This window comes from Lontra canadensis, unplaced genomic scaffold (assembly GCF_010015895.1).
Source record: "Lontra canadensis isolate GAN:19392208 unplaced genomic scaffold, GSC_riverotter_1.0 scaffold27, whole genome shotgun sequence".
Lineage (NCBI taxonomy): Eukaryota > Metazoa > Chordata > Mammalia > Carnivora > Mustelidae > Lontra > Lontra canadensis.
The window spans coordinates 18994296-19006764 of record NW_022631021.1 but is presented as its reverse complement, the minus strand read 5'-3'; the positions used below and the strand labels follow the sequence as shown (position 1 = coordinate 19006764).

At 43.1% G+C, this 12469-nt stretch overlaps 1 long non-coding RNA gene across 1 annotated transcript; it reads right to left on the bottom strand.

The window, feature by feature from the left end:
• Nucleotides 1-1030: 1030 nt before the first annotated feature.
• On the bottom strand, nt 1031-11714 carry LOC116871693. The gene is made up of 3 exons (XR_004383481.1): nt 11621-11714; nt 2707-2789; nt 1031-1254 (listed from the first exon to the last, which is right to left on the bottom strand). It is a non-coding gene; the product is annotated as an uncharacterized LOC116871693 (long non-coding RNA).
• Nucleotides 11715-12469: the final 755 nt, after the last annotated feature.

Sequence of the window (12469 nt, the reverse complement as noted above, 5' to 3'; positions counted from 1 at the left end):
TTCAAACTTAAACTACATAAATTAAATATTTTAAGTTTTCTGGAGCAACACTAACAAAAAAAAAAGTAAGAGGAGATGAAATTAATTTCAATAATAGACTTTAATTCAATGGATCCAAGACAGTTATCATTTGAACATGTAATATAAAAATATTAATGTGATTTTTTTACACTCATTCTTAATTTCTGAAATCTGCAATATAATTTACATTTACAGCACATCTCAGTTCACATGATCTGTACCTCAGATGCTGAAGAGCCCCATGAGGCAGGTGGCTACAGTGATGGACAGGCACGAACCCAACCAGTGAGAGCAAGAGAATGATGAGGGCTAAGCTCAACCCTCACAGCTTCTTAACCAGTGTAACTGGCTGCAGGGATCACTGAGCCAATCATGGAGCTAACGGGATTCCCTCTTAACCTGAGGCTCAGCCCTTCTATAATACGCTCCCCCACTCCATCAGAACGTAGCCCTGGTCTGTGTTTCCTAAATACCCCATATTACCGCTCTCTTAGCAGTTACTGATGTGGTGTCATGGAGTGCACGTGGAGTTACTGATGTGGGTTCGTGGAGAAAGAATTCTTGAGACATCTTACGGTACAAGAAGGTGCCTTTATTATAGCACAGGCATAGGACCCCTGGGGGGCAATGAGTTGCACTTAGGATTGTGAGGAGCAACTGATTACACACCACGCACCCCCCAAACTTAAAAGTATATAGATAATGTAAGTCTCTAAAGGGATTTCCACATGTGAAAGAATATTTATAGGATCCTGGAGATCTGGCTATTATTATCAAGACAAGGTTGCTTTTAGTCTCTAGCAAAACATTAACATGAAGGCAGCCACGAGTTCCTTGAGGAATGTCATGCTCTGCAGGTCTTGTGTATTTACCAGTGGGCTGAAAACTGTGAGGTAATTTAATTTTAGCTGCATTTCTCTTGCCTTTGTTCTCCTCATCATCCTCCCCCCGACCCCCGAACAATTTTGACCCTTCAATCTTTAAGGTTGCTGAGGCTGGAAGGTTTTTATCTTCTGTAACTTCTTTCTGCTGAAGAGGGGAACAGCGATGTCCCTACCTACAAGTCAACATCGGTCAGTTGGGGAATTTATACAGAGGAGTTACCAAAGGCAGAGGCAGCCGAATCCAAGGTAGACAAACCCATGCAAATCTCCTCAAGTAGAAAAGATCATCGGTCAGCTTGAAGTAACGGCAGTTGGAAGAGTCTCCCCAGGGAGACCAGGCAGGGAGACACTGGAAAAAAACAACAAAAGAAGATGGATATTGTTACAAGAAAAAGAAGCCCAACAAAAAGACCTTTGATAGTTGATCAAGATCCTCCTCCAGTCCAGGAGTTTAGCCAATCATTAAAGGAGAGGGAGGGATCGTGTAAAGTGCCAATTTGAGTATTCATATCTTTTAGCAATCCTGTTACCTTTCTGTGATGAACTGGAATATATAAACAATATTCCATTTTAATAACAGGGTTGGTATCGCTTTGTGCAGCTGTTAAATACCGAAGGCCATTTGATTTTGTAGAAGTGCTTTGAGCCTCTGTGTAACTTCAGCATTAGGTAAGGAAATACTGCTTTGTGAATCATTTAGTGCTTTTATAGTGCTTTCGGTAAGGGATTCCATATGCCAAATGACATCCTCCAGTTCCATCGAGGGAACAAAGATGGATGTTAAATGATCATACCAGTGAAACAGTGATTGTGTCTATCATTGTTTTAAATTTGGAAGATTAGCCAGAGTAGTGATGGTTTTGATAACGCGCCCATGAATCCAAGCAAAACCCAAGGTACAATGACACGTCCATCCCAGAGGAAACCAGGGCCATGGGTTAGAGCCATGTAACCATCAGGGGCCATTTGGAGCCAGCCATCTAATTCTGGGTTGCCTTGCTCAGCCAGTAGCAAACTAATCGGTAACCTGGAGTACAATGGCTTGAGAGCATCTTCTAGCAATAGCCATCTCAAATGCTGTCCAGGTATCACATGTATTTCTTTGTAGTCAGCATAAAACTGCCCTTTGATTGCATTGTCCAGAAGTTGGTGTGAACCATAAATCATCATCCCAGATTTGGTATATACCATCATAGGTATATTGAGAAGCAGGGTTTTGTAATCTAAGCACTCATTGACAGACACTAATTTGTAGGCTTGTGAATTCAGTTAAAACCTTAATAGTTTGAGGGGCGCTTGAGTGGCTCAGCGGGTTAAACCTCTGCCTTTGGCTTAGGTCATGATCCCAGGGTCCTGGGATTGAGCCCTGCATCGGACTCTCTGCTCAGCAGGGAGCCTGCTTCCCCCTTTCCTTCTGCCTGCCTCTCTACTTGTGATCTCTGTCAAATAAATAAATAAAATCTTAAAAAAAAAAAAACACCAGACTCAAAAAGTCTGGCTATGACCTGGAAAGTTCCAAGTCATACTGATCATGGGCCAAGAAGAAACACTTTTTTAAAGTGATAGAATTATCACAATATATGCTGGTGTTAGGATTATGTATCATATCTAAAATATAAGTGTATAAGGAGTGCCAGTCAGTACCTTGTAAAGGAGAAACACACCAGGGTAACTTGAATGTACTTGACATGGGCATAATTCCACACAGCCAACAAATTGTTTGATTTTGAAGTTCAGCCCATTGTAGAAAGGCACTGTCTCTTAATGTTGGTGAACAAAGAACAAAAAGAAAATATACAACCTTCATAGTCGTTTGAAGAGGAGTTTCAAATCTTCTAAAGGTTCACAGGAGTAAGAAGGCATGGTAGTTTGTTCACTGGTTTCCTATGAAGGAAGTACAGGTTTTATTTTAGATCCAAGAGTCCAAGAAGAGTGTCCCCTTAATTTTCCTGCAGTAGAAGTACATAATATGACCCGACATCAACTCTTCTATTTTAGATTTAAGTCCCCCACTGCACTTGACTTCCAATCCTGGAAAGAAGCCGTGTCTCCAGGGCTGGCATGGGCTGGGCTTTCAGTTATAGTTCAGTCAGGTTTGGGAAGCATGTCATCAGCATATTTGTTAAGTAACTTAGGAATTAAACCAGCCTCAAATGAGTCATTACATAAAGTGTTATGATCTTTATCTTATCACAGGTCCACTGTAAGAAATGGTTTTCCGTATAATATCTCATAACCTATAGGTTCTTCTGGAGCAGTTCTCATTCTGAGAAATCTTAGTGATAAGAGAGTAAACCAATCTTCCTGGGTCTCTAGACTTAGTAAGGTGCTGTTTTAAAGTAGGATTAGCTTTCTCTATCTTTCCAGAGGATTGTGGATATAGAAAATATTTAATTATTTTAATATTTAATAGCTCCCTGTGCTATTTGTCATTTGTGCAGTAAAAGGTCTGTTGCCACTTTGAAGGGTCCGTGGAAGGCCAGATCTAGGAATAATGTCACACAATGAAACTCTGGTTACTTCCATGGCTCTTTCAGTTTTATACTGAAAGGCCTTGACCCAGCCAGTGAAAGTATCAACCAACACTAGTAGGAACTTAGAGCCTTTGCAAGGAGGCAGCTGTGTGAAATCAAGCTGCCAGTCCTCTCCTGGATACGTTCCATGTCTTTGGACTGGTGTCAAAAGTGGGGGGAGGCGGGATGGACAGCTCTTTCCAGATTTACTTGTACACAAACAATACAGGATCGACAGATCTGTTTTATAGTTGTTAAATTTATGCCACCAAATATATTTTTTATTAAACGTTCTAAAGCGTTTTTTTGCCCAAATGACTAGCCTGGTGTAAACCTGTATTTTACCTCCCATCAGCTATTTTTGGGTATGGAGATGTTCCCATCATTAACAAGGCAGTCCTGTGCATTTTTTAAAATATACTTGTTTCCAGGCCACGTGAATCTCTTGGTCTAAACAATCTGACGATATGGGGGCACCTGGAGGGCTCAGTCAGTTAAGTGCTCTTTATTTCACTTCAGGTTATGATCTCAGGCTCGTGAGATCAAGCCTCTAAGCTTAAGATTCTCTCTCATCCTCACCCTCTGCCCTTCCCCCTGTCTGCCCCCCCCACCACTTAAGTAAATAATTGGAGTTAAAACTGATGTAAGACTTAATATTTGTTAATTTTGTGCTGTCTGTCAGCCAAACTGTTTCCTTTAGATTCCAAGGTCCTATCCTTTTGATGTCCTTTGAGATGAATTACAGCCACCCCTGTAGGTAGATTTATGGCCTCAAGAAGGGTAATTATTTCAGGCCCTTATCTGAGGAGCTGACTTGATAGTAATCCCCTTTCTTTCCAAATTGCTCCATGGGCATGTAGCACCAGGAAAAATCATAGGTATCAGTATAAATATTAACTTTCAGGCCTTTTGCCAATTGATGAGCAGGGGTAAGTGCTATTAATTTAGCCTTTTGGGCAGATGTATTTACTGGAAGGGCTTTGGCCTCAATGGTCTTAATTAAGCTAACTACAACATAAGTGACTTCTCCTTCTCCCTTATCCATGAAGCTACTGCCATTGGTAAATCTACTATCCGCTGCATTTTCAATAGGGGGAATCTTTTAAGTCTGGTCAGCTAAAATAATCAAAATCAATAATTTCTAAGCAGTCATGTCCTAACATAGAAGTCAGATGGTCAGGTCCAGGCATCAGGGTAGCTGGGTTTAAAGTTTGACAGGTTTTAAGTATTATTTCAGACATATCTGTAAACATAGCCTGGCATTTAGTACGTCCGCCTCTTGTCATCCATTGGTCACCTTTGGTCTCTAGGACACTGTGCACCTGATGTGGAGTCACCACTGTCAAGGACTGTCCCACAGTAAGTTCTGAAGCTGCTTCTACCAGGAGAGCTGCTGCAGCCACCACTTGAGGACAAGCCAGCCACCCTGACGCTATAGTTATCAAGGGCCTTGGAAAAACACCTCAGCACTCTTGTTTTGTTCCCTAATTTCTGGGTAAGCAGCCCCAAAGCTTGTCCTTGTTTTTCTGCTATAGACAAAGTAAAAGGTTTTTCTAAATTTGGTAAAGCCAAAGCTGAGGCCGACAAAAGGTTAGCTTTTAATGTTTGAAAGGCTGTCTGCTGGGCTTTAGTCCAGAGTAAATGTTCCTTATCAGGGCCTTTAACTGAATCATGCAATGATTCGAAGAACCCAAATCCAGCCATCCATAGGTGGCAAAATCCTGCCACAGCTGGGAAAATATGGAGTTGTTTTTTTGTAGCAGAGGGTCTGAGATAACAGTCTTTTTCCTATCAGCGGACAGGGTATGGTGAGCCTGGGTTAATTCGTATCACAGATGAGTGCACCTTTTGTTTAGATATCTGTGCTTCTTAAAAGAAACATGCTATCCCATTTACCAAGAAATAAAAAATTATAGGGGCGCCTGGGTGACTCAGTGGGTTAAAGCCTCTGCTTTCAGCTCAGGTCATGATCCCAGGGTCCTGGGATCGAGCCCCGCATTGGGCTCTCTGCTCAGCGGGGAGCCTGCTTCCCCCCACCACACCCCCCACCCCCGTCTCTGCCTGCCTCTCTGCCTGCTTGTGATCTCTGTCAGGTAAATAAATAAATAAAATCCTAAAAAAAAATTAAAAGTTACAGAATTACTCTCAGATATTTCTTTTGTGGGACTATAGAGTAAAATATCCACATATTGAATTATCGTCCCTCAAGGGCATGATAGATCAAGGATCTATCACCAAAGTCTTTACTAAGTGCAGCCCCAAATAGGTGAGGACAGTCTCTAAATCCTCATGGCAAGACTGTCCAAGTTTACTGAGCAGCCTCTGGGCTTGAACGTGAGGCCTATTCAACAGAAAGTAGTGGCTGTGTTTCTTCACTTAGAAGGCTGCAAAAGAAGGTGTCTTTTAAGTCAAGTGCTGTAAGCCAGTTAGCATCCCCAGGGACCTGGGTGAGAATAGTATAGGGATTTGGCACTATGGGATAAATAGGTACAACAGCTTCATTTATTGCCCTTGAATCTTATGCCATTCAATAGTCTCCATTTGCCTTTTAACTGGTAAACTTGGAGAATTATAAGGAGATTGACAAGGCCTTAACATACCATGTTTGAGAAACTTACCAATAAGTGATTATAACCCAGCTTTTACCTCAGGTTTTAAGGGATATATCTATTTTTTTTATGACATATAGTGGTTGGATCCTTTAAGGTCATTTTAACTAGTTGGTCTTTAAGAGCCTGTCCTGGGACACTGCAATCCCAGACCTGTGGATTTACTTCCTTCCAAATATTAGAAGGGATTAACAGGGCAAGGTTTTAATTCTCCAAGTGTTAAAGAGAAAAGCCATTCTCCTCTTTAGTAAGAGCAAACCTGCTTCCTAGTTTATGTGTTAAGTCTCTTCCAAGTGATGGAGTGGGACAATATGGAAGGACTAGAAAAACACGAGTCTCCAACTGACTTCTATATTTACAAGTTAAAGGAATTGTCTGACATTTCATTTTAGTTTCCCCTTCTATGCCAACAATATTGTGGTTAGAAAGACAATTAGGGCTGGGGTGGTTGGGGTTAGGCATCCTACCCTTGGTTTCCACTCAGGTCATGATCTTGGGGTCACGAGATCAAACCCTGAGTTGGGTTACATGCCGAATGTAGAGCCTACCTGGGATTCTCTCTCTCCCTGTACACCTCCCCCCTCCACTCACTCTCTCTAAAAAAAAAAAATAAATAAATAAATGAAAGAAACAAAGAAAGAGAGAGAGAGAGAGAAAGATAACTAGGGGCTGAGTGCTGAGTAAAAAACAGAGTAAATGGCTCCTGTACCAATAAGGATATTGACAAACTTACCTTCCACATCCAGGGTAACCTGGGGCTCAGTCATCTGGATGTCAAAGGCAGCCGGACCAGCCTCAGGGCCCCATCATGCCAGATCCTCAGGTTCCTGCTCTCAGGCGAAGAAGTGAGTTCCTGTCTTCCTCTCTCTCTGGAGATGAGGACAGTCTCTCTTCCAATGTCCTTCTTCCTTACAGACAGGACATGGCCCCGGTGGAGAGCTTTTTTTGGACATTCCTTGCTCCAATGTCCAATCTGGCCACACCCATAGCATGGGTCTTACCTGGTCCTTGGTCTGATGCCGGCTTTTTCTTTGGCCCCTGGTTAGTCTGGTGTTGTGGGGGATCCGCGAAGAGCGGCAGCCAATATTTGAACCTGTATTTTACCCTGCAGCTTAGCTCTCCGGTCCTTTCCCTGTCTTAAAACTTTCTATTATTAAAAACTCCAGTAGTGAACTTTAGTAGGTGCTGGGTGGGAGTTTGAGGACCTAAAATCACTCTAGTCAATTTTCAGTGGATGTCAGGCTCCAACTGACTTATAAAATGCATGCATAATCTAACTGTTCCCTCAGGTGAGATGGAGTCCAGATTTGTATATGTAAGGATGGCTGCTAGCAAATGACCTTGAAATAGAGCTAGATTTTTATCAGCTCCTTGAGTAATTCCATGAATTTTAACAAAGCTTACAGGTTTATCAAATACTTTTTTTCATTCCTCTATTAAGTTATCATTTGGACTCATCTTTCCCCTCCTTGATAATGCCAATGTGGTTGGGTATTTGGGATAGCAACACCTCCCACCATCTCTATCTCCATCTCTGGCTGCTAGTTCATCAACAAATTCTTGAGCCCCTGCCCAGACAGGGTTCTTTTCCTCAGGGGTACAACAATGAGTTCAAACCTAACAGATAATTGCTGAAAACCCTCAATAAATTGAGAAGAGTTTTCAGAATATCATCCTAATTGTTTTATCTGAGCCAAGTCTGCCATGGATAATGGGACATGGACTCTAATCACGTCCACTGTCTCCATTAGCAACCTCCCTGACAGGATATAGTCCAGGTTTAGAAGGAGCTCCCAGAAGACAGGGAATTCTACTCCCAGCTGGAGCAGAAGGGTCTTGGGGCTTTTAAGGAGGAGGGATAGTAACAGATTCAATGTCTTCTTTGAACTGGCTGGTGATTCCTCCCAGAGCCCAAGTTCTTTGGGAGGAGGGGGCCTATTCAGACCGTCATCGTCCAATATGTTGGGGGGATTCATTAGCTTGTTTAATGGCGGAACAAATTTTGCAAGAAGCCCTGAAGTCAGGATCTTAACTTAAGGCCATGAAGGCCTGGACATAGGGCACTTCAATCCTCTTGCCTTGTTTCCTGCAGAAGAGATCTAACTGGTATGTACTACTGAAGTCTGTTGTCCCATTATTGGGCTATTTTTCCCCCTCAACTCCTAAGGAGTACTGAGACCATGCATTATTGCAGAAGATGATGAGTCCTTTCTTCTTTTTAAATCTTGCAATCCAAATCTGTTCCAATGGGTTAAGAGATACCCCAAGGGAGGAAGACACCCCCAAGAGGAAAATTCCATTCCCATAAAAGGAGAAAAGTCCATTATCATAATCCCTCCTGGACTGCTTGATGGCATCCCATTCAGGATTATGGCAAGGGTTCCTAGTATTCAGAGAGACCAGAGGCATCCTTCAAAAAGCTGTTAAAATACTGACTTATTTAACTGGAGGGATGTCAACATCTCTTCGCTTCCCTGTTGTTTTTCCCAGGACACAACAGGTGTCAGTAGGTGAACCAACAGAGCCTGCCATCTTAACCCTTGGAGATGCTAACAATTTGCAGGAGGAAATACCTAATGTTACAATTTAAATTGTCAGTAGAGGACACTGAGGAAGAATAGTAAAGATGGAAATCCATCATGGTCTAAGTGACATTCCAACACATGTGGTCTTGATAGCTGACTTCCCCAGGAAATGGTCCCTGGCTGAGTTTTAATTCAGTCAGGGCACCTGTTTTAGCCAGCTGTAGGCAGAGGTCTCCTGGGCAGAAGTTGCTAAACCAGAAATGTGGAGGGGATCACATTAGACTAATGAGGAGGAAACCTCCCATGGGAGCCTGAGCATTAGTAACTCATCAAGTTTGCACTGAGGCTCGAAGTCCAAATGAAGGATGATGCAGAATCCCTGTATACAGGGGACACCAAAAATGATGTGGGGCCATCAAGCACAACGCTCAAAAAAGAATTCTTAAGACATTTTTCAGTGTAAAAAGATGATTATAGCACAGGCACAGGACCTGTGGACAGATAGCTGCAGTTGTGATTGTGAAGAGTGGCTGAAGTTTGGAGGGGTGGTGCCCAGAGATACCGTAAGTCTCTAAAGGGATTTCCACATGTTAAAGAAGAATGACAGGATCTGGAGATCTAACTATTATTGTCAAGATAAGGTAATTTTAGTCTCTGGCAAAATATTAACACTGGGGCCCCTGGGTGGCTCAGTGGGTTAAGTGTCTGTGTAGGGCTCAGGTCATGATCCCAGGGTCCCGAGATCAAGCCCTACATCCTGCTCCCCGGTCAACAGGGAGCCTGCTTCTCCCTCTGCCCCTCCCCCAACTTGTGCACACACTCACGTGCTCGCTCTCTCTCAAATAAAATCTTTAAAAAAATTAACATGAAGGCAGTCATGAGTCCTTGAGGAATGTCATGCTCTGTAACCCTCAGGTATTTATCAGTGGGCTAAAAACTATAAGGAAATTTAATTTTAGCTGCATTTTTCTTGCCTTTGTTCTCCTCATCTGTTATCACAGACAATTTTAAAGTTTTTACACATCGATTTCCCTCTATTAAAGTCTGGGTTCCTTGAGGTCTAGGAATATTCCTTTTAAATTCCTGATTCCGAAGCACCTCTGTGCTGTGTACATTAAATGATCCCTAAGTTCTGATCCAAGACGGTAATGCAGGAACACCCTGAACCCACCCCCTCCAGGGACACACCAAATCTACATCTTTTCATAAAGCAATTCCTCCTGAGGAGGAAGTGATGGCTGACTGAACAACTTCTGCACAAAGAAAAGACCACACTGAGAATAGCATGGGAGATGGAAACACACTTGTGAAGGGACCAACTATCCCTCTCACGCAAAGGTCAGCGAGGAGGGAGGTGCTGAGAGATGGTAAGCAGATCTGCTTCCCTTATCTCACACACACACACACACACACACACACACACACACACACACAAAAGCTGTGTGTTTTTTTTGTTGTTTTTTTTTTAAGGTTTTATTTATGTATTTGATACAAAGAGAGAGCACAAGCAGGGGGAGCAGCAGGCAGAGGGAGAGGGAAAAGCAAGCTCCCCACTGAGCAGGAAGCCCCATGTGGGACTCAATCCTAGAACCCCAGGATCATGACCTGAGCCAAAGGCAGATGCTTAACCCACTGAGCCACCCAGGTAGCCCCCTGCCCCGGCCACCAAAAAGCTGTGTTTTAAAAGGAGAACTAGAATATATAGGAACCAGCCCTGGAACTCTCTCCGGGTCTGAGAGGCACATGAGTGCCGTGGTTTATGCTCCCCCTCACCCTGATGGTGCACATGGGAACAGAGTCCAAGCAGCATAACCGGCTGGCTGCCTCAGCGAGCCCTGGGCCTTCACCCACACCAGCCCCGAATGCCCTGGGGCACAGAAAAAAACAACAACCAGTGTTTAAAAGAGCATCTAGAAGGCGCCTGGGTGGCTCAGTGGGTTAAATCTCTGCCTTTGGCTCAGGTCATGATCTCAGGGTCCTGGGATAGGGTCCTGGGATCGAGTCTGGCATCGGGCTCTCTGCTCAGTGGGGAGCCTGCTTCCCTTCCTCTCTCTCTGCCTGCCTCTCTGCCTACTTGTGATCTCTGTCAAATAAATAAATAAATAAAATCTTTTTTAAAAAAATAAAAGAGCAACTAGAGGCACCTGGGTGGTTCAGCTGGTGAAGCCCTGTCCCTCTGCCCCTCCCCCTGCTCGTGCTCCCTATCTCTCTCTCAAATAAAGAAATAAAATCTTTTAAAAAATCAAAATGAAATAAAATAGAAGAGCAACTAAAATATAAAAGAGCCAGTCATAAAACTCCACCAAATGGTGGGGGAACTCTCTCCGGACCAGAAGGGCTGGTGAGCACCATGATTTATATTCCCACTCCACAATGGACAGGAACAAGGCCTGGGTGCCACCGCTGGCTTACCGCCTCGGTGAGCCCTTGCCCTAAATGACCCCAGCCCCAGCTGCCCCACCAAGGCAGCCCCAGAACTCCCTGGTCCGGGCTCATTGCAGCTCTAGCTATCACACCAAGGTGCAACGCACCCCAGAACACTCCAGGCCCACACCACTTTGGCTCCAGACAGCTTGCCACGGCACCTATGGCACAAAGCAATCTAGGACCTTCTGGCTCATGCCTGCCTTGGCTCTAGCTGCCCCACCAAACCTCCCCCTATGCAGAGCACCCCAGGAAGGCCTGGCCAGTGCCTCCCTCAGTTCTAGCTGCCCCACCAAGGCTCTCCCTGTATAGACAACCCGAGCACCCCTAGACTACTCTCTACCAGGATGTCTGTCCTCAGGGCTAGAGGACCTCAGGACAACCTGGCCCATGCTAGCCCTGACTCTAATCACCCCACCAGGGCACCCCACACACTAAGAACCCTGGAATACCTCAGCTTGCACCCACTTAACTATAGCTGTCCTGCTAGAAGATAAAGAAGGACAAAATAACAGAGGAGAAGACATAACAACTCTAAGTATTTATGCACTCAACTTAGGAGCACCCAAATACATAAAACAGTAAATAACATAAAGGAATGAGTCAATAATAATACAGTAACAGAAGACTAACACCCCACTTACCTCAATGAACAGATCGTCTAAAGAGAAAATCGACAAAGAAACAATGGCTTTGAATGACACCCTAGATTAGAAAGATTTAACAGCTATAGTCAGAACATTCCATCCTAAAGCAGAATGCACATTCTTTACAAGTGCACATGGAACATTCTCCAGAACAGATTACATAGTAGCCCACAAAACAAGCCTCAACAAATTCCAGAAGATCAAAGTCATCCTGTGCATCTTTTCTAACCACAAGGCTATGAAACTAGAAGTCAAGCACAAGAAAAAAATCTGCAAAGACCACAAAGAGATGGAGGTTAAATAACATGCTACTTACTAAACAATGAATGAGTCAACCAGGAAATAAAAGAAGTAAAGTTCATGGAGATAAGTGTGAAAATACAATGGTCCAAAACCTTTGCAATGCAGCAAAAATGGTTCTAAGAGCGAGGTTATAACAATACAAGCCTACCCTCAAGAAGCAAGAAAAATCTCAAATAAACAACCTAACCTTATATCTAAAGGAGCTAGACAAAGAAGAACAAACAAAACCATCAGGAGGAAGGAAATAATAAAGATTAGAGCAGAAATAAATGATATAGAAATGAAAAAACTCAACAGGACAGATGAAACCAGGAGCCAGTTCTTTGGGAAAATATCAATAAGACTGATAAACCTCTAGCCAAATTTATCAAGAAAAAAGGAGAAAGGACTCAAATAAATAAAATCACAAATGGGAGAAGAGAAATAACAAAACCAACACACAGAAAAACAAGCAATTATAAGAAAATATTATGAAAAAGTAAATGCCAACAAATTGGACAACCTAGACAAAAATAGATAAATTCCTAGAAACATATAAATTAC